Genomic DNA, 24,771 nt, shown 5'->3' on the forward strand with positions numbered 1-24,771 from the left:
TCTTTTCTTTTCTTTTCTTTTCTTTTCTTTTCTTTTCTTTTCTTTTCTTTTTTTTTTTTTTTACCTGGGACTCCTCACTCTAGTAGCATTTCTGGTGGCCTTAATAGCTTTGGGCTCACTTGGAACCAGTGTTGACAACAGGAGATGGCTGGGCAAACAAAGGTATTGTTGTAAATGCCAAACACAAATAAAAGCCAGAGGACAAGAGCAAGCCCAGCAGAGATAAGTATTTATACGGGAAATTAATTTGTTGCCTGATGGTCATGAACTGGGCAGTAGAGCAAAGTGAGCCTTTTACAAGTGAAATTCAATCTCTGTCCACATTCTAATGGCTGTAAAACTCACCATATGAAGCTCATAATTGGTGCATAAAACTAACACTTTCCATTTTTTTCTTTCTTATTTTGTAGGCTTTATGCATTATTTAAAAAAGAAAACATGATTAAGCCTCCTGGCTTGTTCTTATTTCATCTTTGGTTCCTCTTGCTCATTTCTCATAAGAGATATTCGTGTGGATTGAGTATATTAAGTCATCTGCAATGGGAAGATGGGGCATTTATTAAGTGGGGCATTTTCTCTTGTCTAGGTGCTTCAGAAGAGGCCCAATAAAGTTGGTGCCAAGGATCCTCACAAAGCTAGGTGGGAGCTTACCTATGAAGGGACCTGCTAAGAGGTTATGGAAGTGGTTCTACCCATGTTATCACCTTGGCAGTCTCCATCCTATCAAGTGCAACTTTAAAGAAGCTGACACTGAAGATTATTTGGAAGCCATAATCAATAGTAAGTGTTCCCATCCTCATTCTCAGTGCCAGTAGATGTATTTCTTCCTTAACACAAACCAAAAGAGAAAGATAATGGAACCACTCGCAGAGGTTGATATATGTCTTCAGGACTTTATGAGACCTAGGAACTGATGTCTAGCTCATATTTGAAAACATATGGACTGTGACGTGAACTACTCTTTTCTTCAGTCCAGGACCAAGATATATTGGGAATAATTAGCACTTCCAGAATTTGGTGGGAGCCTACATCAGAATGGTAGATTGGGTCATTTTATAAGAGATTATGTAGAAGGGTGATATGACCCCATTTGAGGGGATGTAGCCAAGAGAATGAAGAGGTCATAACTGGCTAGGCTGAGAAGGCATAACTGAAGTCAGTGGAACAGTGACTAAGAGATGCCCTACAAAGTAGACAAAGGGAGGTATTTTCAAAAAAGAGACTCACCAAATGTCCCATGAGAGCAAAGTCAGTTGGGATGTCCACTATTCAGAGGACCATGACTGATTATAACACAAGCGAAGTTTATTCCACCTTTCCATCTTTCCCTTGCTTGACCAACTTTCCCTGTCTCTGGAGAAAACAGAAATCACAGCTAGGGAATATGGCAACCATATGAAGAAAAGAAAGTAAGAAAATCAACCTGGCTCCTTCTCCTAGTCCCAGACATCCAACACGAGTAATAACCGAGCTGTGAGAGGTAACAGCTAACGTTCATATGGATTAGACTTTCTACTGCACCAGATTTTTCACTACCTTGAAAAAAAGTGGGGTTTGAAGGGTTTGTTTTGTTTTAATTTATTACCTGTTGGTAACCAGAAAAGCCAATGGAGAACTTTCCAGAGTTATATTGGTTAGTGGAACCTGGGAGAGGTGAATATCAGCTTGAAAAGGGCAGAAGCAAAATAAAAATGGCTTTCTACTTATTACATGCCAAGTCCAGCTCAGACAATAAACCAGTTTTACTTGAATATATAAAGTATTTTTGTGGTAAGGATTCAACGTAACAAGGATGCGATGTGATGTCACAGTCATCTCTTCAAATTCTTATCTTTACGATCAGCTTTGCCTCCTTAAAGATATATTGGATTACAGAAAAATTTCTACAAGATTCTAACAGGTATTCCCTAAAACAACATTTCCATAGTCAAAGATACTGGTGAAAAACTAGTTTATTCAAAAAAATAAATAGGTTTTCTTACTGTAGGTCTTTTAGGAATCTTTACCAGGTTAATATGTGTTGTGAATTTACCAAAAAAGGGGGTTTGGTGTGGGTTTTTCATAGATAGATTTTATGAAGTTCAGGCATGTTCCCTCTATCCCTATACTTTGAAGCATTTTAATCAGGAAGGGATGCTGGATTTTGTCAAATGCTTTTTCTGTATCAATTGAGAAGACCATGTGGTTCTTCTCTCTTCTTTTATTGATTTGTTCTATCACATTGATTGATTTGCGAATGTTGAACCATCCTTATAACCAGGGATGAATCCCACCTTATCATGGTGGATAATCTTTTTAATGTGCTGTTGGATCCTATTTGCTAAGATCTTGTTGAGAATCTTAGCGTCCATATTCATCAGTGATATTGGTCTGAAATTCTCCTTTTTGATGGGGTCTTTGCCTGGTTTGGGGATCAGGGTAATGCTGGCTTCATAAACAGAGGCTGGAAGTTTTCCTTCTGTTTCAATTTTTTGAAACAGCTTCAGGAGAATAGGTGTTATTTCTTCTTTGAAAATTTGGTAGAATTCCCCAGGGAATCCAATCCATCAGGTCCCTGGCTCTTGTGTTTTGGGAGGTTTTTGATCACTGCTTCAATCTCGTTACTAGATATCAGTCTATTCAAGTTGTCAGTTTCTTCCTGGTTCAGTTTTGGGAGTTTATAGTTTTCCAGGAATGCATCCATTTCATCTAGGTTGCTTAACTTATTGGCATATAACTGTTGATAATAACTTCTGATGATTGTTTCTATTTCCTTGGTGTTAGTTGTGATCTCTCCCTTTTCATTCATAATTTTATTAATTTGAGCCTTCTCTCTTTTCTTTTGGATTAGTGTGGCCAATGGTTTATCGATCTTATTGATTCTTTCAAAAAACCAGCTTCTAGTTTCATTGATACGTTCTACTGTATCTCTAGTTTCTATCTAAGCCCTTCAACAGACGAATGGATAAGGAAGATGTAGTCCATATACACTATAGAGTATTATGCCTCTATCAGAAAGGATGAATACCCAACTTTTGTATCAACATGGACGGAACTGGAAGAGATTATGCTGAGTGAAATAAGTCAAGCAGAGAGAGTCAATTATCATATGGTTTCACTTATTTGTTGGAGCATAACAAATAACATGGAGGACATAGGGAGATGGAGAGGAGAAGGGAGTTGAGGGAAATTGGAAGGGGAGATGAACCATGAGAGACTATAGACTCTGAAAAACAATCTGAGGGTTTTGAAGGGGCGGGGGGTGGGAGGTTGGAGGAGCCAGGTGGTGGGTATTATGGAGGGCACATATGGCATGAAGCACTCGGTGTGGCACTTAAACAATGAATTCTATGACGCTGAAAAGAAATTAATAAAAAAAATATGAAAAAAGGGGGGGTTGGATATAGCATTTCCAAAGTCATTTGCCCATGCAATGTTTTTATTTCTCAAAATTTAGCTTTTATTCAGTAAATATTTGATGAATACCTACCACGTGCAGGCATGAGGGTTGAGTGTTGGCAGTTAGTTCAATATATCAGATGTGGTTCCTTCCCTGAAGATCTTATATTCTAATTTGCTTATTTCACTTCCTTGTTCTCTAGCATTTTCTTTGGCGAAACCTGTTCTATGACATTCTTCCAGATTTCTGTCACTGAAAAGCTATTTGTTAACACAAATGTATGAATCACCTGAACACGAAGTTGCCTTATAAGAGAGATTTATTTTTATAAAACATAATAAAAATATGCATTCACAACCAAGCATGAAAAAAAAATTTGGTCACTTTTCTCTCTCTCCTTGGTCAGTTTCAGTTGAGGATGAAAACCCCTGATAAAGTCACCTCTTTTCTCTTTTCTCCCTTGATTTGATTCCTTCTGCTGTATCAGACATCAAATCCCCACATTTTTTTCCTCTGCTCACTCAAGAAAGATCTGACATCAGCCAATTGAATTTGTTTGGCCTTCCTGTGAGGTATTTCCACAGAGGTTAGAGTTATATGTAATCTTGTGTTATCCCAAGAGATGTTCCCATATGGGTATTTCTTAGGCTATCGCTTTTCTCCATTCCCAAAAAGTCAGTCTGCATTCAATTAATTAGAGCATCTGAATCTTGATGAAGTATGTGAAAGAAAACATGGAGGATATAAATAACTTTTTTCCTGGATCCTGGGTAAAGTTTGATGATGCCCAACATTCTGCATAAGGATTAGCAGAGACTTTGTGCCCACGTAGCTGTGAACATATCAATGTCACAAGGACGTCACAATGTCACAAGGATGTCAAAGGACATGGCCCACTGGGCCTAGACACATACTTCCTCTTCCCTTCTGGTCACAACAAACTTCATGGGAATTTCCATTCCTGGGAGAGACCCAAATATCCCAGTTACTATGCCCTGAAGTGCAACCTCTTACTCTACATCCTCTATGAATTGCTGACTCCTTTCTGCCAAGTTTTTCACCAACTACCAGATTCTCTGCCCAGTGAGCATGGGTCCTTATTCCTAGGGATCTTACCTATGAAACCTTGTGGGCAAGATCCAAGAATATATGCTGAATCACAGTAATTGGGTTTATAATTATTTGGATTATCAAAGTAAGTTTAGAAAAAGTATTTTATCAATTGCTTTAGGACCTTGTCCTGCTTAACATATATCTCAAATATAGCTCAACTCCTTCCACCAATAACCATCCCATATATCACCATTTGTGTCTAAGCCATCATCATCTAAGACCACAATAATATAGGTCTCAACTGGTATTCCCAATTTTGTTTTTGTCTTCTCTAGTTTTTCACATAAAAGAATAAGTGAACCCAAAAATAAATCAGGGTTTCCGCTTCTGACCAAAACAGAGAAACAGGAACAACTTGAAACAATTAGAATATCGAAATGTGTGTGTGCGTGTGTGTGTCCCAGTTTTCAGATATTGACCCAAAGTTAGTACAGGACTGCAATCCCCCAAATAAATAAAGCAACAATGTGACTAGGAGTGACCAACCATCTTTATTTGCCTGGAACTTAGAGGGTTCCCTGAACATGAGACTTTCAGTGCTAAAACTGAAATAGTCCTGACTAAATCAAGAAAGTTGTTCATCCTAAAAGCCCTGTGATTTCACCAGCTAACTGGCATATAGGAAGTTTCCAGCTGTAGCACAGGAAAGAGGGGACACAAGTGTAGTTCATCAGACTTGATAAGTTGAGGAGATAGAGATGGAAGTTTAGAGAGACAGGAGGCTAGTGTCTGAAGGGTGAGTAGCAAAAAGAAGAAAGTTGTGCACAGGAAAGCTGCACTCTAGAGATACAGAGAAGAGTTTCCTCACATTATTGGCTGAGTTATGATCTGCACATTCAGGGGAAGCAACTAACTAAAACTGGGGAAATAAATACAAGAAAGGGGTAGGTGGCAAAACCTTAAGCTCACACAGGGCTGGATTAGTTTGTTATCCTGAAAGCAAGAATGAAAATATGCCATAATTCTGTGAACACTGGGTAGAATCCTCAGTGGGGCATTATCTCATTAATGGGGCAAATTAACCATAGCTTAAGGACTGCTCTAGACCCACTCTAACAAAGCTTACAGGATAGGTAACTGTTTCCAAGTAACTTAACCACATGTCAGGAAAAAAAATAATCTAATATTAATTTAAAAATACAACACAATTCATAAGTCCAGGAACAAATCAAAGAATACAAAAACACCCCAAAATGACAAAGATGCTGGAGCCAGCAGGCAAGTATGTAAAAATATCTTGTATAAATATTCCTTAAATGTTAAATAAGGTAGGGGAAAAGATGAGCATGATAAAGGGAAATTTTAAAGATAATAATACCCAAATGGAACTCCTAGAAAAGAAAAATATAGTATATGATGTAAAAAAAATCCATTAGATGGATTTATAGCAGATTAGACACTATAAAAGAAAATATCAGTGCATTTGAACATAGAGCAAAAAGAAATCTAAAATAAACAGAAAGACTGAAGAAAATAAACAAGAAATCATGAGATATGGGACAATATCATTTGTATAAAATACATGAAATTAAAGTTCCAGAACAAGAGGGGAGCAGAATATTTGAAATATTAAAATTGAAATTGAAAATTACAATATTTGATTTAAACTGCAAAAAATAAACCCAACAATCCAAGAAGTTCAATGAATCTTCAGCAGAAAATAACAATCTTTACAAAAAAAGTTTAAAAAATCATAATGAGGGGCGCCTGGGTGGCTCAGTGGGTTAAAGCCTCTGCCTTCAGCTCAGGCCATGATCTCAGGGTCCTGGGATTGAGCCCTGCATCAGGCTCTCTGCTCCTCGAGGAGCCTGCTTCCCCCTCTCTCTCTGCCTGCCTCTCTACCTACTTGTGATCTCTCTTTCTCTCTCTGTCAAATAAATAAATAAAATCTTTTTTAAAAAATCATAATGAGCTTTGCAGGGGGAAACAGTGTTAAAGACAAAATCTTGGAAGCAACTAAGAGGAAAAGACAAATTACATAAAAAAGAAAAAAGGATGAAGGCATACTTCTCCTCAGAAACTGTTCAAGTCAAAAGATGCCAGAGAAACATCTAAAATACCGAAAGACAAAAACAAAACAAAACACCAATCAAGAGTTATTTAAAAGTGAAAATATCTTTCCAAATTTAAGCCACATAAAAATTTCAGACAAACAAAAGGGGAGAGGATTCATTACCAGCAAATGTTCACTTCAACAAATATTAAAGAAAATTCTCTAGACAGATAAAAAATGACAACAGGCAGAATTTGGGTTTACATAAATGAATAAAGAGCACCAGAAATAGATAAAATTTGGGTCAGTATAGAACAGATTTTTTTCCTGTCTTTTCCAACGCTTTAGAAGACAGGCAGCTCTTCAAAGAAAAAAAAAAAAAAAAAAAAAAAAGCAGTGAATTCTGAATTTTATGTTGTAAATAGAAGTGAAAAGTTTGGCAACAAAACAGAAAGGATCAAACAGGAATTGCACATATACAATGTTGTAAGGTTCTTATATATGTGTGAAGTGTTGTAATGTTACTTAATGGTAAATTGTGAGAAGTTAAAAATATATAATGTAAACCTCACAGCAACTCCTAAAAAAAGTTAAAAAGTTATAGCTAATCAGCCAATAGTAAAAATGAAACAATAATAAAAATACTCACTTAATACAAAAAAAAATGGAAAGAATAAATAAGAAAAGATAAACAAATAGCAAATAGCAATATGGAAGATTTAAAACCAATAATATCAATAACTACATTAATTGTAAAAGGTCTAGATACTTGAATGAAATGACTGATATTATTGGATTGGATAAAAAGGCAATAGCCAACTGTATGACACCTGAAAGATACCACTTAACAAATAGATTTTAATAATTAAAAAAAAAAGAATGGCAAAAAGATACACCATGCAAACTCTAATCAAAGAAATTCTGGAGTGACTGTATTAATATCTGACATTTTATGGTTCCAATAATTATAGTTGGAAATTTCAACTCTTTATTCTCAGTAAGTGATAGCAGAAGTAGACAGTAAATCAGTGAAGATACAGAATACTTGGCCACTAGAACAACAGCTGACCTAATTAGCATTTATAGAGTACTCCATCCAGCAATATCAGAATACATGTTATTCTCAAGGGCATATAGAGCATTCAATAAAATAAAGTAGACATTATTATGAGCCATAAAACAATTCTCAAGACATTTAAGGGGATTAACATTATACAAAATATGTTCTCTGGTCATAAGAAAATCAAGCTAGAACTCAATACCAGAAATATATACCTGTAAAACTCTCCAAATATTTGGAAATTGACCCATGGATCAAAGAGAAAAATCACAAAAAAATACTGAAAGTGTTTTGGTCTGAATGAAAATAAAAACAATATATCAAATTTGTGGAGTGAAACTAATGGGGCCATTTCTTAGGGAAAATATAGCATCAAATGTCTACATTAGAAAAGAAGAAAGATCAAATCAATGATCTTAGCTTCCACCTTAGGAAACTAGAAAAAGAAGAGGAAATTAAAACCAAGGCAAGCAGAAGAGAAAAAAAAATTAATGAAAATAAGCTACCCTAATTGAACACTTACTGTGACCCAGGCATTGTCTTAAGAGACTGATGCCCAGTATCTGCTCTAATCTGGTCACAACCCTATGAGCTAGATAATAATAAGATTATTATCCTATTTTTCAGATGAGGAAATTGAACCTTGATGAGGTTCATTAATGCTTCCAAGTTCATGTAGTTAGTTAAGAACCAGAATTGGGATTTAAACTCAGACCTCTAAGCAACATTCTTCAGACTTAATTAAGCATATTTATGCAATTAAACATATTTTATTATCTTTGATATTTCTCTATTGTATATAGAAATATATAACATATGTAGTATGTATATGATAGAGTATATATACATATATATGTACATGTCATATATGTATTACACAAATTACATATGTTGTCTATATATACATATATATGTATACATACACACACACAAAATCTTTATTAACTTAAAATCAGAAATCCTCATTGTCCTAGCCTGTTGGAGAACAGTTTAGAGGTTAGCCATTGCTATTGTCATCTCTGAAAATTATTCCGTCAATGAAATGATCCACCATGAAGGACATCTGTGGAAACACAGTCTGTGACTAGAGCCCATGAATAATTTCCACTTGTTCGTGCCAGTCTTTTAAGCTATGTGTCCTTGAGTCACAGAGACATGGATGGGCAGCTGAGAGTATCACAGAATATTCCATTGCTACCATAACTCACTCAAGTGTTAATATCTGCTCACACAAATACATCCAACCTCCCCCAAATATTATGCAATTGAACTTGCGTTCTTTACTTGAGGAGCCAAATGCATCTCTCTCCAAGCACAAAGTAGTAAAGGGTACAGGATGCCTGATTCTTATTCCAGGATAACTACACAATTACTCTGTCATCTTGGGCAGGTCACTTTGGGATCCTGTTTTCTCACTTTGGATCTCATTTATTTACAGGTGTTAAATGGAAGGAAGGAAGCATCCCCAATGTCCTTCTCTCCTACACAGTTGACAACTTTGAATGCCTTATCAGTGTGACTCCTGGTCAGTTCCCAATCTCCATGAAGGTAAAAGTCAGATGATAATATTCATCTTAACTCCTTACAATGACCTACAAAGCCCCACAACATAATTTTCCCCCACACCCTCTGCTCAAACTCCTGTTATTTTGCTGACCAGATCTACTACTCTTCCCCTCTGTATTAATTTGCTAGGGTACTGTAACAGAATACCACAGAATGGGTGTCTGAAACAACAGAATTTTATTTTCTCACAGTTCTGGAAGCTGGAAACCCAAGATCAAAGTTCCAATGGGTTTTGTTTCTTCTGAGGTGTTCCTTCTTGGCTGGTAGGTGTCCACCTTTTTACAGTATTCTTCATGTGATTTTTCCTCCAGTGTGGTGTATGTGCAAATTTTCTCTTCTTGTCGGGATACCAGTCAGACAAGATTAGAGCCCATCCTCATGGCCTCATTTTAACCTAATCATCCCTTGAAAGGCCCTGTCTCCAGATGCAGTGACATTCTGATGTGCTGAAGGTTAAGGTTGCAATATGTGATATTTGAGGGGATGCAATTCAGTGCCCAACACCCTCACTCACTCTGCTCCTGCCAAACTGGCCTTTTGTATGTTCTTTAAACACTCTTGCCTTTGCACTGACCATTCCTTTTCTCTCAAACAATGCAAAATACCATAATATCCTCTGTAATCTTATAACTTTGAGGGTGCTCCCATGTCTAGTGGGCATGTCAACCCCTGGCTAGAACACTATTTTTATAAGATTTATCCTGAACTTTTTTGGTCTTCTTCCTTCTCATTCTTTTTCAGTTTGTTCCCTTTTGCCTCCTTAAGTTGTCACTCCAGTGCCTTCACAGGAAATGCCTTTAGAGTTTGACTCCCCTTGTCTCATTCCACCCAGTTAGGGTATGACTCGACTCTTCTGACATGGCCACCATATTAAAGGGGCTGATTCATCCATTCGGAAGAAGTTGAATTAATGAGTACCAGGTTATGTCCCCATCACTATTAGAATCTAGAGATACACAGGAAAATATTAAGATTAGGATTAATTAGGATTTATAAATACAGTAACGATGTACACAGGGCATTCTCACAGCCCAAGGAAGTGACAATAAAATGAATAGACAACAAGAAGTCTTTTAGAAAGAGATGCAATAGAGCTGAAATTTGAAGACTAAACAATGGTTAGCCAGGCATAGAAGGGGGAAAAGAATTTCCCAGGCTATGACAGCATCATATGTGAAAGTCTAGAAGCATGAAAGAGTATGATATGAACAAAACAAAGGACATGCTTCAGGGTATGGCTAATGAGGCTTGATTGAGGATAGATATGGTGGGGGCAGAAAACAAAATCATATCTGCTAAGATACTGTGACTTGGAAGCCCTGGGAAGCATTACCAAATTCTTAACAGGAGAATAATTTGGTCAAATCTCTAATTTAGAAAGTTAGTCTGCCATTACCGAAGAGGATGGTTTATATATAAGAGCAGGTTCTAGGCAAAAGAGAACAGTTAGGAAACTATTGTTGTAATTCTGCTGTGAAAAATAAGGATCAGAATCAAGGCAGAGGCAACACAAATAGAATGGAATGTATGGCTCCCCAATAAATTAAGGAAATGGAATTTGCGGGGTTGATGTTGGGTGTACTGTGGGAGTTGAACTAGAAGAAAAATTTGAACTAACTCCCAAGTTGTTGGGTTTGGCAATGATAGAGATGATCATACTGTTCATTATGAAAGGGAAGAGAAATAAATTCAGTTGCAGACATGCTGAGTATCTGTGAGACATCCAAAAGAGATGTCCAATAGGCAGTGATATTTATAATTTTTCTAACCATTGAGTGAGAGTACCAGAGAGTCTTTACTGATTGAAGCCTACCTAATCGCTTTATTCTCCTTGTAAGTGTTCTATTCTCCAAATCACACCTTAGGATCTTCAGCAAAAGGAAGAATATAGAATTCATTTGTTTGTTTGTTTGTTTGTGTTGAGACCAAGTGTAATTAAAAAGGTAAAGTACATCTACAACCCCTCTCCCTCAATGTGGCACCACCTAAGGTATAGATGTCCCTTGGGTCCTAAAAGTGTGACAAGGCACATACATTACAGTGACCATAGAGTAATCTCTTGATCTCCATTGAAAAACAATATATAATGATTAGTGCAAAAGTATAGTGTTTCACAGATAACCCAATGTTCTCTTTTGACGAAAAACTCTAGTGAAGTAGGCAAAAGAGGCAATATATTCTGGCTTCATTTTACTGATGAGGAAGCTGACGAAGAGATCAAGTGACTTGCCCAAAGTCATACTAATCTGCGGTGAGCAGATTAAGTCTTCAGGCTCTTCATCTTGCTCTTTCCAAGACACCACGCATGCTCCCCCAGAATAGCATGCTTACAAAGGACATATAATCTACTCCCCATAACAGCTTTGCAATAATAGCAATTTAATCTTCTAAGTAATCAATCCAGGCTTTTCCATTTACCAGTGAAGTTGCAGGTGGAAACTATAGAACTTGAAACTCTACCTTTCCCATTTCTGTATTGATCCTCTCTGAAGGTAAGTGATATTAACGGGATAGATGCTATCATCTCATATTTCACAACCAAGCCCTTAAAAGTTGAGTGACCCATAATGCAGAAGGGGCCAATTTCCTTCCTTGGCTCTAAAGCATCATTAATCCAGACCTCTCTGTTCTGTCCAGTTGCTTAGTGATAGCTGGCTTTCATTCTAATAATTATCATCATCATAACTTTATCACTCTATTCAGACTCCTCTAAATTGCAACGTGGCTTGGGATACCTGCTGAGATCACATTTTTATACGTAGCGATAGTGTCGTAAATTATCATCTGCAAAATCCTAACATCTCAGAAGTTGTAATTCCCTGTCAAGTTCACTATGATAGCATCATAAATTGCAACACTGTGTGTGGCTTTGCAACAAGTTAAATATAACACATATATGCATGAATCCTGAATTAATTATTGCCTTTTGATTCTGGTGGTTTCTCAGGAATGCAATTTGCGGGGTTTACATAAATGTTTTTATTTAGTGTGATAAATTGAGACATGAATCTTTTGTAAAAGGGAGAAAGGAGGGTAATCGGATTCTCTGCAGAGATGGCAATGTATTGGAGACAGCCTAAAATGTTTTATCTTCATCTACTAAAAATTCCAGGCTGAAAAGAGTGAAATTACCTCCTCTCTCTAAATGCTTTTACCCTAGTGGCATTATATAATTATCCACAAAAGGGTGTGTCATATTACACAATCACTACCTTTCCCTTAGCTGGAGATTTCAATGATAAATAGATGAGAAATAATGTCACTTAGAAGGGACATCAAAAGTTCACCCAGACAAGCTTTTTTGTATCAGTCTTTCTTGTCATAAGTGAAGCAGCATTTTAATTTAAAAAATACAAAACCTTAACTTGTTCTTCTCTCTTGACATAGGTTGGGAGATCTTTCGTTCATTCTCCAAACTCACCTAATTCCACTCTCTCCAAGCACAGTCATCTTTTCAATTCACTGATTATCCCAAGTTGGTTCATGTCTCAGGGCCTTTGCACATCCAGCCAGATCCTTCTTCCTGCCTACCCTCCACAACCACCATAGTCACTTCCCATCATTTTTACCATGTTTTTCTCTATCATTTCATCCTGTTCATTTTCTTTATAATGCTTATCAAAATTTGAAAAAAAAAAAATAAGTGGTGCTTCTTATCTGTCCTCCCCAGCTCCATCAGCAGTGCTAACATGTCTGAGTTGGATGTCATGTATGACCAGTGGCTAGTCCATCATTAACATTCAATATATATTTGTAGAATGAACGAATGAATGAATGAATGAATGAATGAAAGGAATTTCTACCCAAGTTTTTAGTTGTTGCCTTATATGCTTAAAAATTACTATTATAGCCTTATATTCTAAACACAAATATATTTCTATAGGTAGGGGACACTTCACCCACAGACACAAGTCACTAAGGTTGTAAGTAGAGGAGCGATTACTGAGCTTTTGTGAAACATAGAATCTCTTCTGCTAATGTTCACTTCCTAGTCAGCTTCAAATAGGTATAGAAATGGAAGATGAGGCTTGAAACTGTCAATGTGATCTGGTTAACCAAGATAATATGGAACTTTTTTGACCAAAAACATCCTGCCCACTTTGTAGAATGAGATGCAGAACCTGTATCGCTTCTCTACTTCCCTCCAATTATGTGTTCCTTAAGAAATTCCACAAACAACAATTTAAACACAAAGGAAATAATTCCTTTATTTAACTTAAGTAACACCCAGTGTAATACTATTTCTTTTGTTTGGTGTTCATTTATGATGGAGAATAGCCCAACTTTTTCTTTAAAATAAATTCCTGAATTTTGCCAACAATTATTGAAGTGTTAAATCATTTCTGAGCTATCAGTAGCTTGATTTCTTAATCCCATCTTTAAAAAAAAATCTCTCCAATAAACATAGCCATGTTTTTTTGTTTGTTTTTTAAAGATTTTATTTATTTATTTGACAGAGAGAGAGAGAGAGATCACAAATGGCAGAAAGGCAGACAGAGAGAGGGGGGGAAGCCAGCTCCCCGCTGAGCAGAGAGCCTGATGCGGGGCCCAATCCCAGGACCCCGAGATCATTACCCAAGCCGAAGGCAGAGGCTTAACCCACTGAGACACCCAGGCACCCCAAACATAGCTATGTTTTACAATATATAAAACATGCTAAAAACATGTTGAGGCAGACCGATATGTATTGGTAGACTGAGCAGGGAAAGTGTGGTAGCACAGAGAGCACTTACTTGCTCAAAACAACCTCACCAGTCCCGACCGTATACAGGTGCATGAGTGAGGACCCATCCCCCCTTCAACTGTAGGCATCTGAATTGCTATCTGAGATGGTTCCACGTTTCAAGACATTGAGAGAAAATATAGTCATTATATCAGACCAAGGATGGGCACAGTTTTCCTGTAAAAGGCGCCAGAGAGTGACTATTTCAGACTTTGTAAGTCACACAATCTCTGTCACAACTACATGGACAATACAGAAATATACACGAATAGGTGTGTTATAATAAAACTTTATTTATAAGATTAGGCTGCAGGGCAGATATTGTGGCTGTAGTTTGCCAACCACCATATTAAAGGATTCTATGTAGCTGGTTTTGTGATTCAGCCATAGGGTAAATTCAGACTCAGCAAACATCTAGTAAACACCTACTAAATGCACAGGTTTTCAGATAGTGTCATAATTAAGCTTCACAACAGATCTGTAATTGATTGGTGTGAAAACTGAAACTGCTTGACTACTAAGTTGCATAGCCAGAGATGAATCCATTCTCCTCCTCTGGGGCTTAAGACCCTAGATTCAAACAACCTGGGTTTGAATCTTGCCTGAGCTGTTTTCCAACTGTGTGCTCTATGCAAAGTTACTCAGCTTTCGTGAGTCTCAGGGTCTCCTCCACCTCATACGAGAGGTTACGAGAACTAAGAAATAAAACACAAATAGTGCTTAGAACAGTATCCTGTGCTCAAAGTCCATGGCCAGCTTCAAACACAATTCTGTAGATGCTTAAGGTTCCAGAGAGTTCTTTTAACAGTTCCACAGGTATTTGATCCAAACAATGCTGTTGAAGCATTTTACTATTTAAAACACATTAATAAAACAAAACTTATACCCATGCAGTGTGTACCAAATTTAACCTTTTTTCTTCCTCTGCATATTAACATTTCCTGTCTGTTAACATTTTTTGTGCTTAGACATTGAAGCAAAGCTTTTCCTGTTCTGTTTATTTAAAGATTTTGCGGAGAATTCAAGGTAAACTGATAAAGCTAATTATTGCCATTTTTAGCTACTTATCTATGTGAATGACAATTGTCTTGACACTGCTATCAAAGTAAAAAAATATAAAATTGGAGGTTGAAGTGGATATGATTCCATTTCTAATTTCATGCTAATCAAAACAATTTCATTATTCCATCAATGGATTTCATAACAAGTAAATATTAAAAATTATTTTTAAAAATCTTTATGCTAAAAATGATTCCCCGTTTTCTCTGTCTCATACGTTGAAGATTTATGCAAATTTTCATTTGGAGCTAAAAAAGACATCCCCAGCAAAAACATTTAACTAACACATCACTAGACCAGAGTTGTTTCTTTAGATCAAGGCTTTTTTTTTTTTTTTTTTTTTAGATCAAGGCTTAAAATTCCTAGCATGAGAATGATGCTTACGTATCTTTTTAAAAAATATCACTCCCTGATAACCAGAACAGGGCAAGTGGCCTTCTTCACTCTCTTCCGGGGCCCACCATCATCATAGTGCTCTAGTGACCTTGATAAGTATTTCTCCCTGGATCCTCCTGATAATCCTCTGAGTTTGCCAGGAAACTGGCCTTAGTTCAGTTTCAAAAATGAAGAAACCAAATGAGATTTTTGAAAGCATAAATGACTTTCCAAGATCATACTACTAAGCAAGTATCAGAGTCAAGACTCCAGTCAGGAGACATATAAGTACTGGTCCAGAGTTTTTCCCACCAATTTTGATACTGAAAAGATTGCTGGCCCTTGGGAGTGGGGTTTTGGGATTTCAGAGGTCAACCTTTAGCCATTGCCAAGGCTGATGGACACACAGGCAGACCAAGCATTATCTCACTCCTTGGTTGTTTTCCTACAGGATGACCAGGCTCCCTAAGGATAAAAGAATAGCCCAAGGACTTGAGTGTTTTATTTGTCTGGCCCTCTGTCTCACTTTCTGCAAGAGTCATTTGACATACCACTTTGCTAAAAGATCCACATACGGGTTCTCAACTTCAGTCACAGTCTTCTAGGCTTTACAACCCACAGGGGAGAGATGGTATTGGGTGTTTATATCTATAGCACAGAGAGGCATCCAATCCATCTCTGTGAATATATGTAGGACGGAATCAAGCATTATGCCACGTTCTTCTTTAGACCTCTTTTCTTTTTGTTACCACCCTTTGGGGGCCATTTATGCAGGAATGTTGCAGTAAGCTTCCAAGTGATTTTTGAAATTTTGATCCTATGTCCCTCACATATTTTTTCTGTATTATCACCACCAGCATCTCTAGCTCCAAGCTAGAGAAACCAAGCAAGTTTTCTCTAGTGCCTCTTAGAACAACACAAGTTTCTCTTCCCGGGATCCAAGTTTCTCCCCAATATGCCTTACTAGTATCTGTCAGGCATCCTCTCTACTCCGATCTTGTCATCTGCCAACCCCCTTCCTTCATGTACTGGGCAGGCTTGCTACTGCCTTGTGGCTTTGTCATGCTTGTCTCTCTGCCAGGTTTCTTTTCTCTCCACAAATCCAATCCTAACCTATGATTTCAGACCCAATCCAAACTTCATTTTCCATAAACTCTTCCCTAGTTATTTTAGCCCTTTATAATTTTCATAACACAAATTTTATACTAGATGACACTTAGGTTAGTTTATGGGTTAGTCCAATCTCTATGGACATTGTAAGCAACTGTATAAACTATACCCACATTTTCCTACCTCCCCCACTGTAGATACCCACTAAATTAAATGCTTAATAAAATAATTCAGAGATTTAACTAAATCAGCATCATCCCAAAGCACAGATACAAAAAAAACAAATATTTCTGAGACATGTCCCATAAATGGTCCATGCTTATCTCAAGATAATTTTCCACTGTACTTTCAATAAAAGGGAAACCTAGGTTATAATTTTATAGGTTGTTTTTCCTCCTTGGGTGTTGCCATTGTTATTGATGTTTACTAAACAAAATCTGCCACGGAAGCATGTATAAATGACTAAGAATGAAACATAACCAATATCTAACAACTGACTGCCTTCTAATTGGTTAAACAAAATGAGTGACACACTAACTAGTCAAACTCCTTTCACCTGGGAAGATCTCTATTGATTTCCTTTCATGTTATCTAGAAGATTCAGAAAAGTCTAATGGCATTTCAAAAGATTTCAATGAGTGGGACATGACACTGCCTTTCACATCTACTGACTAGAAGGGAAAACTAAAAACAAAAGATTCTTTTGAGTGAGCTTCTCTCTGATTCAACATGTATGTATTTTTTGTAATGAAATATGAATGAAAGGCAAATTTTATTTGTATTTAAGAAATGAAGAGAGAAGTTGTAGGTTATTATCAGGGAACATTTTACACCTGTTGCAGAAGATGAAGGTGCATTTTTTTGTCTTGGAGCCAATCTTTAACACAGTTGGAGGCCAGCCTCCTTGTGGCTGCAGCCCCAGGCGGAGGAGGAAAGTGAGAGAAAGAGGAGCCCACCACTGCCATGATGTTTTTATCCATTCTGATAGGTCAATATTCTTTTTTTACCTGACTTTGATGTCTGGCTGATTGGAGAACTAGCAATGAGTTGACTGAGCAGAAGCAAACTGTTGTATTCTGTTTTCTGAACCCAGAGATAATCAAAGACCAGTATTTCATCTCTCAGCTGACCTAACTTTTGAGAGGAAAGTGAACTAGGGATGTGAGATAACTGGATAATTTGAGCATATATTTTTAAAAAATCAACATGCCTCTTGAAATTGGTCAGACTTAGCTGATAATTTTTGTTCTCTTCACCGGTAACTTGGATTTTTTTTTTTCCTGTGTTCTAGACTCTTTGGTTGCTGTGGGATTTAATTTATTGGATAGGAGTAAATGACTTAAATATTAATCATATTTGCAAAAAGCACAGAAAGATGTTAAGGCTGTACACAACCTAGAATTATACCCCAGGGTAGAAATTGACTAGGCTAATTAGGACAGACTTCTAGGAAAAGTTAGATATTTCCTTGAATTCCCAAGTGGAAATTGATACTCTTTGCGGTGTTGTTCATTAGTCATTTAAGCCTTAGTTATGTCGACTCTATTAAGACTACCTCATTCTTGGGGCGTGAAAGAAAATGATGAGTGCACACACTTGATAGGAAAAAGAGCACTGGACTGGATGGAAGCTGAAATACCTGTGTAGCCTTGGACAAGCATCTTCACCTCTCTGGTCTCCTGTCTAAGGTACACAGAAGAGTTTGAACCGGGGCAGACTTCCAAATGGTGCTTAGTTAGAAGGGGGGGTGGGTGAAAGCAAAGCTTGCCTCGGAATGCCCACACTCTCCTTTTCTATTCTCTGGGATGTTCCCCACCCCGCCATACCCCCAGATCCGCACATGGGTCATTTCTTCCCATCACTTAATTCTCTGCTATAATGCATTCCCTTAAAAGTCCCTTCCAGACAGTTCTCTCTAATGCCCCCTTTCTCAGTTACTCCCTATCCCTTACCCTGCTTTACTTTTCTTCTTGGGGTATTTCACAACTTACAAATACATACATTTTTATGCATTTCCCTTTTTGTTAACTGCCTCTTTCCCTAGAATATAAGCATTCCGAGAACAGGGATCTTATCCATTTTATGTATGCATAAAACTGTACGTGGTACGTAATAAGGACTTAAGAAATGAATGAATTAATTAAAGGGATGAATGGGTGAATGGGTCCCTACCTGGCACAGGTGGCAGTATGCTGGAAGGGGGTGGCAGCTGGCACACCCCAAACAGGCCCAGCCAGTTTGCCACAGTCCCCACCACTCCTACCGTGTTCCCAGTGCCGAGTCCATTTGTTATCAGAGCTGCATTTCTTAAATCCCACTTTTTCCACTGATGTTCCTGCTTGTTCTATGTAGGTATTACCATTTATGATTTGATACTCCTGGGCTAAGATGTGTTCGGGCCAAAAAAAAAAAAAAAAAAAAAAAAGTCCGCTGCTAAAAATAATTTGAAAACTCCCAGACAAGAGGACCTTTCAAATCCCTTCCAGTACTAACAGCCAGTGAATTCATGCTTCACGGCCATTCAGATCTGTAAGTATGAAACGCAAGACGTGTGTATTCAACTTCCCTTCATCGCCTCCTTTAAATGCTTTTTTTTTTTTTCTTTTTTGATTCAATCCCCGCAGGAGCACACCACGTGAGCCCATTAAGAGAACGGCTCCTTCCCACCTGCCACCTCGCGCCAGCCAGCAATCTCAGCGTCCCCACTCCACTCTTGCTCATGTAGAGCTATCCAATCTGAGTGGCAGGACTTGCAAAGACAGCTGTTGGGCTCCCCACACATTTGGAGGAGGGGAAAATATGAGGTAGGTTGCTATATTCTTCTCCTCCTTTTTACGGAAAGAAACAGCTGCGATCTTCTTGTGTAAGAAGGAGTAAACAAAAGCTGGCAGGCCTCAGCCCCACGGAGCAGACAGCAGCGTTCAAATGGATTTTTCCCCACCCCCCGGGGCGCCGTCCCACTACCCACGGCTCCATCCCCCACAGCCCGGAGGGGAAGCAAGGTCTTTGCGTGCCCTGTGCACTTGACCAAACCCGTCCAAGATGTGCGATTCGACCCGAAGGAAACGAGTGTGCTGCACGTCCTCTGCCTCGTTCAGCAGTCCCTTACTGGTTATCACGAGTGGCATTGTCAAGTCGCAGCGAGGGCTGCGTGCACCCGGCCAAAATTCAGTTCCTCTCAGAGAGGCAGCATCCTTAGGTTCAAGGGCAGGCAGGCAGGCAGGCGTCTCTGTGCACGTGCGCAGACTGGCTAACGAAGAAGTAGATCTCCCCGTATTAAGAAAGTCAAGGTATGTTTAGAGGTACTCTCTGATTCAATGGTGGCTGGCTCATTCCTATTGTTTGCCCTTCGCTTTTGTTTGCTGATACAGAAAACAGTGTGTTCATTTATTCCTTTTCCCGCCCCCGGCCCTCTTAACTGCCAGGGCCATCTGTCCCACTGAAACTGTCTTTGGTTGCACAGTTTTGAATCCAGGGGACAATCCACGTGAAGAAGTGATTGTCCCATCATGTTTTCTCGGAAGGGATTAAAATTTTTGAGAAACACCCTTTGTTTTTGTTGTTTGCATGTTCTCCAGTTGAAATACCGCACTCATTGAACTGCCAGGAATAAAGCCTGGGAGCGGACACTGGGCTGGTGTGACGTCAATTTGTTAAGCAACGGTACTGTTCCCTAAATATGCTGGAATTGAGTGCCTTCTTTATTAAGAAAAATGGGGGGATGGCACGTTGGATGTTTGACATAGTTATCTTTCAACCTCTTCTGCTTCATTTAAAACTAAGATTCTTTGTCTTCATTGGTGTCTGTCATTTAAGACCATGTGGTTGGCAAGTTAATGCACTGAAGAATGAAAAAAAAACAAACAAACAAAAAAAACTTTTGTGTCCTGACCTTCATGAATTCAATAACTCAAGATGGCCACACACCTATGAGTCTGAATCAAAGATATTCACAAATCCGGTAAGAGATAAAGAAGGAATTTGTCTACAGGATTCTTTTATCCTGGAGGTGTGCTTCATGTCACCCAGTTGTGTTGCTGTTTTTTACAAAGCCATTGCTCCTCTATGAAGTATTGATTTAGTCTGGTTAAACATGTCAAGTGAGAGGAAATGATCAATGAATCACAGCTTCAAAACATTTAGCCCAGCCATGGAATCTGCTGATTTTTGTAATCTCAAAGAGGCTGATGCAGGAGCTGGGGGGAAGAAGTGAACATTCCAAATGTTTCCTTCATCTTTTTTTTTTCCATGTCCATAAATGAAAACACAAGTTCAAGAATATTGTTTCCTAGGTCTCTTCCTCTGCCTGTCTACGTTATCATCACTTTTTGTTGCTGCTGTTGTGTGCCACCTAAAGGAGCATGAGATGACCTTCATCAAATATCTGGGTTTTAAATTTAATTCGTATCTTCTAAGCAAATTGGATTAGACCAGTAATGACTCACTGCCCTGTGGTCTGGGGAAACATTATCAGCAAAGGCATCCACCTCAGCAGAAAACAAATTCAGACAATCTCTTGTGGGCCCATCTTTCCCTCCATCTCCTGGATTCTGGTAGCCTGTCCTGAGCCAAAGATCTCTTCAGAGCCACCTGGGTGGCTCAGTCAGTTAAGTGTCCGCCTTCGGTTCAGGCCATGATCTCAGGACCCTAGGACGGAGCCCTGAATCAGGGCTCACTACTCAGCAAGGAGTCTGGTTCTCCCTCTCCCTGTCACGCCCCCCCAGTTTGTGATATCTAATTCTTTCTCTTTCTCTCTCTCTCTCTCTGTCAAATAAATAAATAAAATCTTTTAAAAAATAAAATAAAATAAAATCACTCTTTGCCAGACTACTTTGTGACATTTAGGAAATGGCTGAAGTCCTTACAAATCCCAGGTAGATCTGGAGGAAAACCACTTTGAATCAGTGATTTCCATGATCTCTAAAATTCAATCAACAGTATTTCTTAATATTAATGAAAGTCAGCATATAAGAGATTCAGCAGGGGATCAGCTCAAGGGGAATTTTTGGATAAGTTTCCAGAGGTACTGACCACAAGACTGCTTCACTAAAGGGGATCCCCCAGTTGTTTTCTGCTGCAAAATTTCTCGGAGGCGGGGGTGTCTGCAAAGACATTGTTTCTAATTATCTTTTAATCAGAACAAGAGCCAGCCAGCAATTTGATAAGTGTACCCTCGGTGCCAGAAACCATGCGTCTATGTGATGTCTCTAAAACTCACAAGTATGCCAGGTAGGAAATCAGCACATTGTATTTTTCAGATCAGGAACCTGAGCCCTAAGAATGGAAGGTAGCATGGCCCTAGGCCACACTAGCCCTAGAAGAAAGCATAGATGATCCAAAAGAACCACCTTTCTAAAGAAGCCCTATAGACTCAGAATGCCAATTTCTTCCACAGTGGAATGCATTCCTGATAATGAGGGAATTTGGAGAGCTTGGTTAATTCCTTGCTACATCCTAGGATACTATTTACGTGTTCTTAAGAGGGTCATTCTTTTTGTATACCGAATACTTATATGAAAAGAGCATCACCTTATTCCACGTGCTAATTTGTAGGGAGAAGTTTATGTATTTGGGGAATTTAATTAATTCTGCATTTTATCCAGGAAATGAGAGCCAGATGTTTTTTTGGACATTTGTTATTTGCTTTAACTAAAAGCTAAGGTTAAGATAAGAGATCTGTTGACTGGCCATTGCATCTTCCTCTGAAGAAAGTGAAAATTTTCATATCCTACCTCTTACCATGCCTTAAAACTTTGGGACAGACTCTAATAAGAAGAAAACATTCAAAAATTCCTTGTATTTGTAGATGGTAGGGTTTGGGAAGGTGCACTCAACTAGATTAACAGAGCTCTCAATTAATCTAAATTCAAAGCAAAGGGCCTGCGCAGTGTCAGGGACCTCGAGCAAAAGCACTTTGGAGGAGAGTTCACTGCCAGGTTCACAGAGAGGTCACGGTCCTCCTGCACTCTCGAGGCCGGATCCTCGGATTTCATTTCAGGCAGCGACACTCCAACCGTAAGAGGAGCTCACTGAGCCCAGTCCACGTGTGTCTGCTGGCTCGCCCGCCTGTCTGGCATCTCTGCCTCTCCCCTTCCACACTCCCCAGCACGACCTTCCAAATAGAATGAGCTGTCCTTCCAAATATCACCCTAACCCATGCAACAGCTGGAGGCAAGAGCGAAATAGACTTAGCTCATGCAAAGGGAATTAGCATTGAGTTTTCTTTCTTTTTCTTCTTCTTCTTCTTCTTTTTTTTTTAATCACCGAAAGATGTGTGGAAAATTCATCTTAAAAACGTTCTTAAAAATTTCATTCATAAGGGTTGTTGAACTTCTCAGAGAGTTTTAGTTTAGCAGATTTTTTTGGAAAGGATGCTAGCTAATTATTTCTCCTTCTCCCTGTCCCTGAGTTTGGGGAGGATTAGCGCATCTAGCAAAAAAAGAAAGCTCACACCTAGCTACCTCTTTTTTCCTTAGCGAGTCTAAGGAGCTGCACCACCATGCTCCATGAGTTTCTCTGGGAGAACAGACAGCCACCATATTTGCAAGAGAACTGGCCCACATTTTGAAGACACCGGTTTTCTCCCTTTATTTGTCCTTGAAACTGGCTTCACTCTGATCTATGAGTCAAAGTAGTAATCCGGTGTACATTTAGGGAAGCACCTCAAAATATGTACAAATCAGGAATATTCCCCGCCTTCTTCACATAGTTTGATTATGACTTAGGGGACTTGGAACGAACTCAGATAAATGACTGAGACATGGTGACTTCATGCAGAACAATTTATACCTCACTAATATCATTCCCCCCCACAATATCATTCCCCCCCACACCCCGTTTTTTATTTGTTTGTTGGTTTGTTTTTGGGGGGCGTTTTGGTGGTTCGGTCAGGGAAGTCCCAAGTGCATAGCGTATCATGTTGTCAACAAGGTACATGACAAACACTGATCCTGACAGAGAGTTGTTTCATGAATTAAGATCAGCTTGGGGAGGAGTAGCTAATATGTGCTGTTGAGGTGGTCCTCTGTCCTGCACTGAGTGGAGACCACAAAATTAGGAAGGACAGGTCACACATTGGATGACAGGATCAGGATTCAGTAATTTCTTAGGAGCCTGGCATGTGGGCCAAACCCAGTATGTTAACATTTGGCAATACATGTAATTATGAAATTCTGCATTTAAACAAAAACAAAAAATAATGTCACCTGGGGGTAGGATTGGGCAAGTTAAATACTGGTTTAAAATATTTTGGAGGTGTGCCTAGTGGCACAGTCAGTGAAGCCCCCAACTCTTGGTTTCTGCTCAGGTTGGGATCTCAGGGTGCTGGGATCAAGTTCCCCATTGGTCTCCATGCTCAGCACAGAGTCAGCTTGAGATTCTCTCTCCCTTCCCCTCTGCTCCTCTCTCTCATTCTCTCTCTCTCTCTCTAATAAATAAGTACATCTTTAAAAAATTATTTTGGAGATTTTTATTGTCCATCCTTAATTATGATGTAAACTCCAAAATGTCCCAAATAATATTAATCCAAATTAATAAAAATTACCACTATCATTTATGGAGCACCTAGTATGTCTAAGATACAAACTTATAATGATAGGATAACTATTCCTTTTTATTCCAGAAGACAAAATGAAGGAGGTTAAGTAACCAGCACTAGGCCAAAATGGCTAGCAAATAGCAGGTCTAAGACTTCAGTCAAAATTGGATGCCCTTAATGAAAACAAATTTCCAGGGACGCCTGGGTGGCTCAGTTGGTTAAGCAGCTGCCTTCGGCTCAGGTCATGATCCCGGATCGAGTCCCGCATCGGGCTCCTTGCTCTGCAGGGAGCCTGCTTCTCCCTCTGCCTCTGCCTGCCACTCTGTCTGCCTGTGCTCACTCTCTCTCCCTCTCTCTCTGACAAATAAATAAAATCTTTAAAAAAAAAAAAAAAGAAAAAAAAAAGAAAACAAATTTCCAATAACCAAGACATTGGCTATTCAAATCACATATAAAGAATGTTATTCATCTTAAGGAAAGAAAATTAAATAAAAACACTAAAGGTGTCTATAGAAAGATGAACAGGATACCAAGGAAGTCTGGAAGCCACACAATAAAAGAAAAAATTATAAATATATAACATGGAAAATTAAAGATTTGGAGGGATATGGGAGATATTTTTGGGTACTGAAGACCTAAGATCAACTGAAAACTATAGGCAAACAGATTTTAACCCCCAATAAACTTTCCAACCATGAAAGTTTCCTTACAAACAGGGGAAGAGAAAGCTCTGAAATGGACTAAGCTCATTCATTCGCTAGAAATATTCAAGCAGATCTGCTCAGCCATCTACTAGGATTGTTCCTGGGTGAAATTCTGCCTTTGGGGATGTTTGCCCTTCTCGAGGGATTCTTGA

At 38.7% G+C, this 24,771-nt stretch overlaps 1 long non-coding RNA gene across 3 annotated transcripts in view; it reads left to right on the forward strand.

Annotated features, from left to right (window-relative positions):
• The window catches only part of LOC116877475, a 32,025-nt gene that overhangs the window by 540 nt on the left and 6,714 nt on the right, over positions 1 to 24,771 (forward strand). The window contains exons 2-4 of one of the 3 annotated variants that reach the window (XR_004384655.1): positions 587 to 780; positions 19,003 to 19,182; positions 19,957 to 20,092. This is a non-coding gene — a long non-coding RNA (uncharacterized LOC116877475). Of the gene's footprint in view, positions 1 to 586; positions 781 to 19,002; positions 19,183 to 19,803; positions 19,917 to 19,956; positions 20,093 to 24,771 lie in introns of those variants that run through there. The other 2 variants (XR_004384653.1, XR_004384654.1) reach the window with 2 other exon arrangements.

Source organism: Lontra canadensis, unplaced genomic scaffold (genome assembly GCF_010015895.1).
Source record: "Lontra canadensis isolate GAN:19392208 unplaced genomic scaffold, GSC_riverotter_1.0 scaffold52, whole genome shotgun sequence".
In the NCBI taxonomy this organism is placed as follows: Eukaryota; Metazoa; Chordata; class Mammalia; order Carnivora; family Mustelidae; genus Lontra; species Lontra canadensis.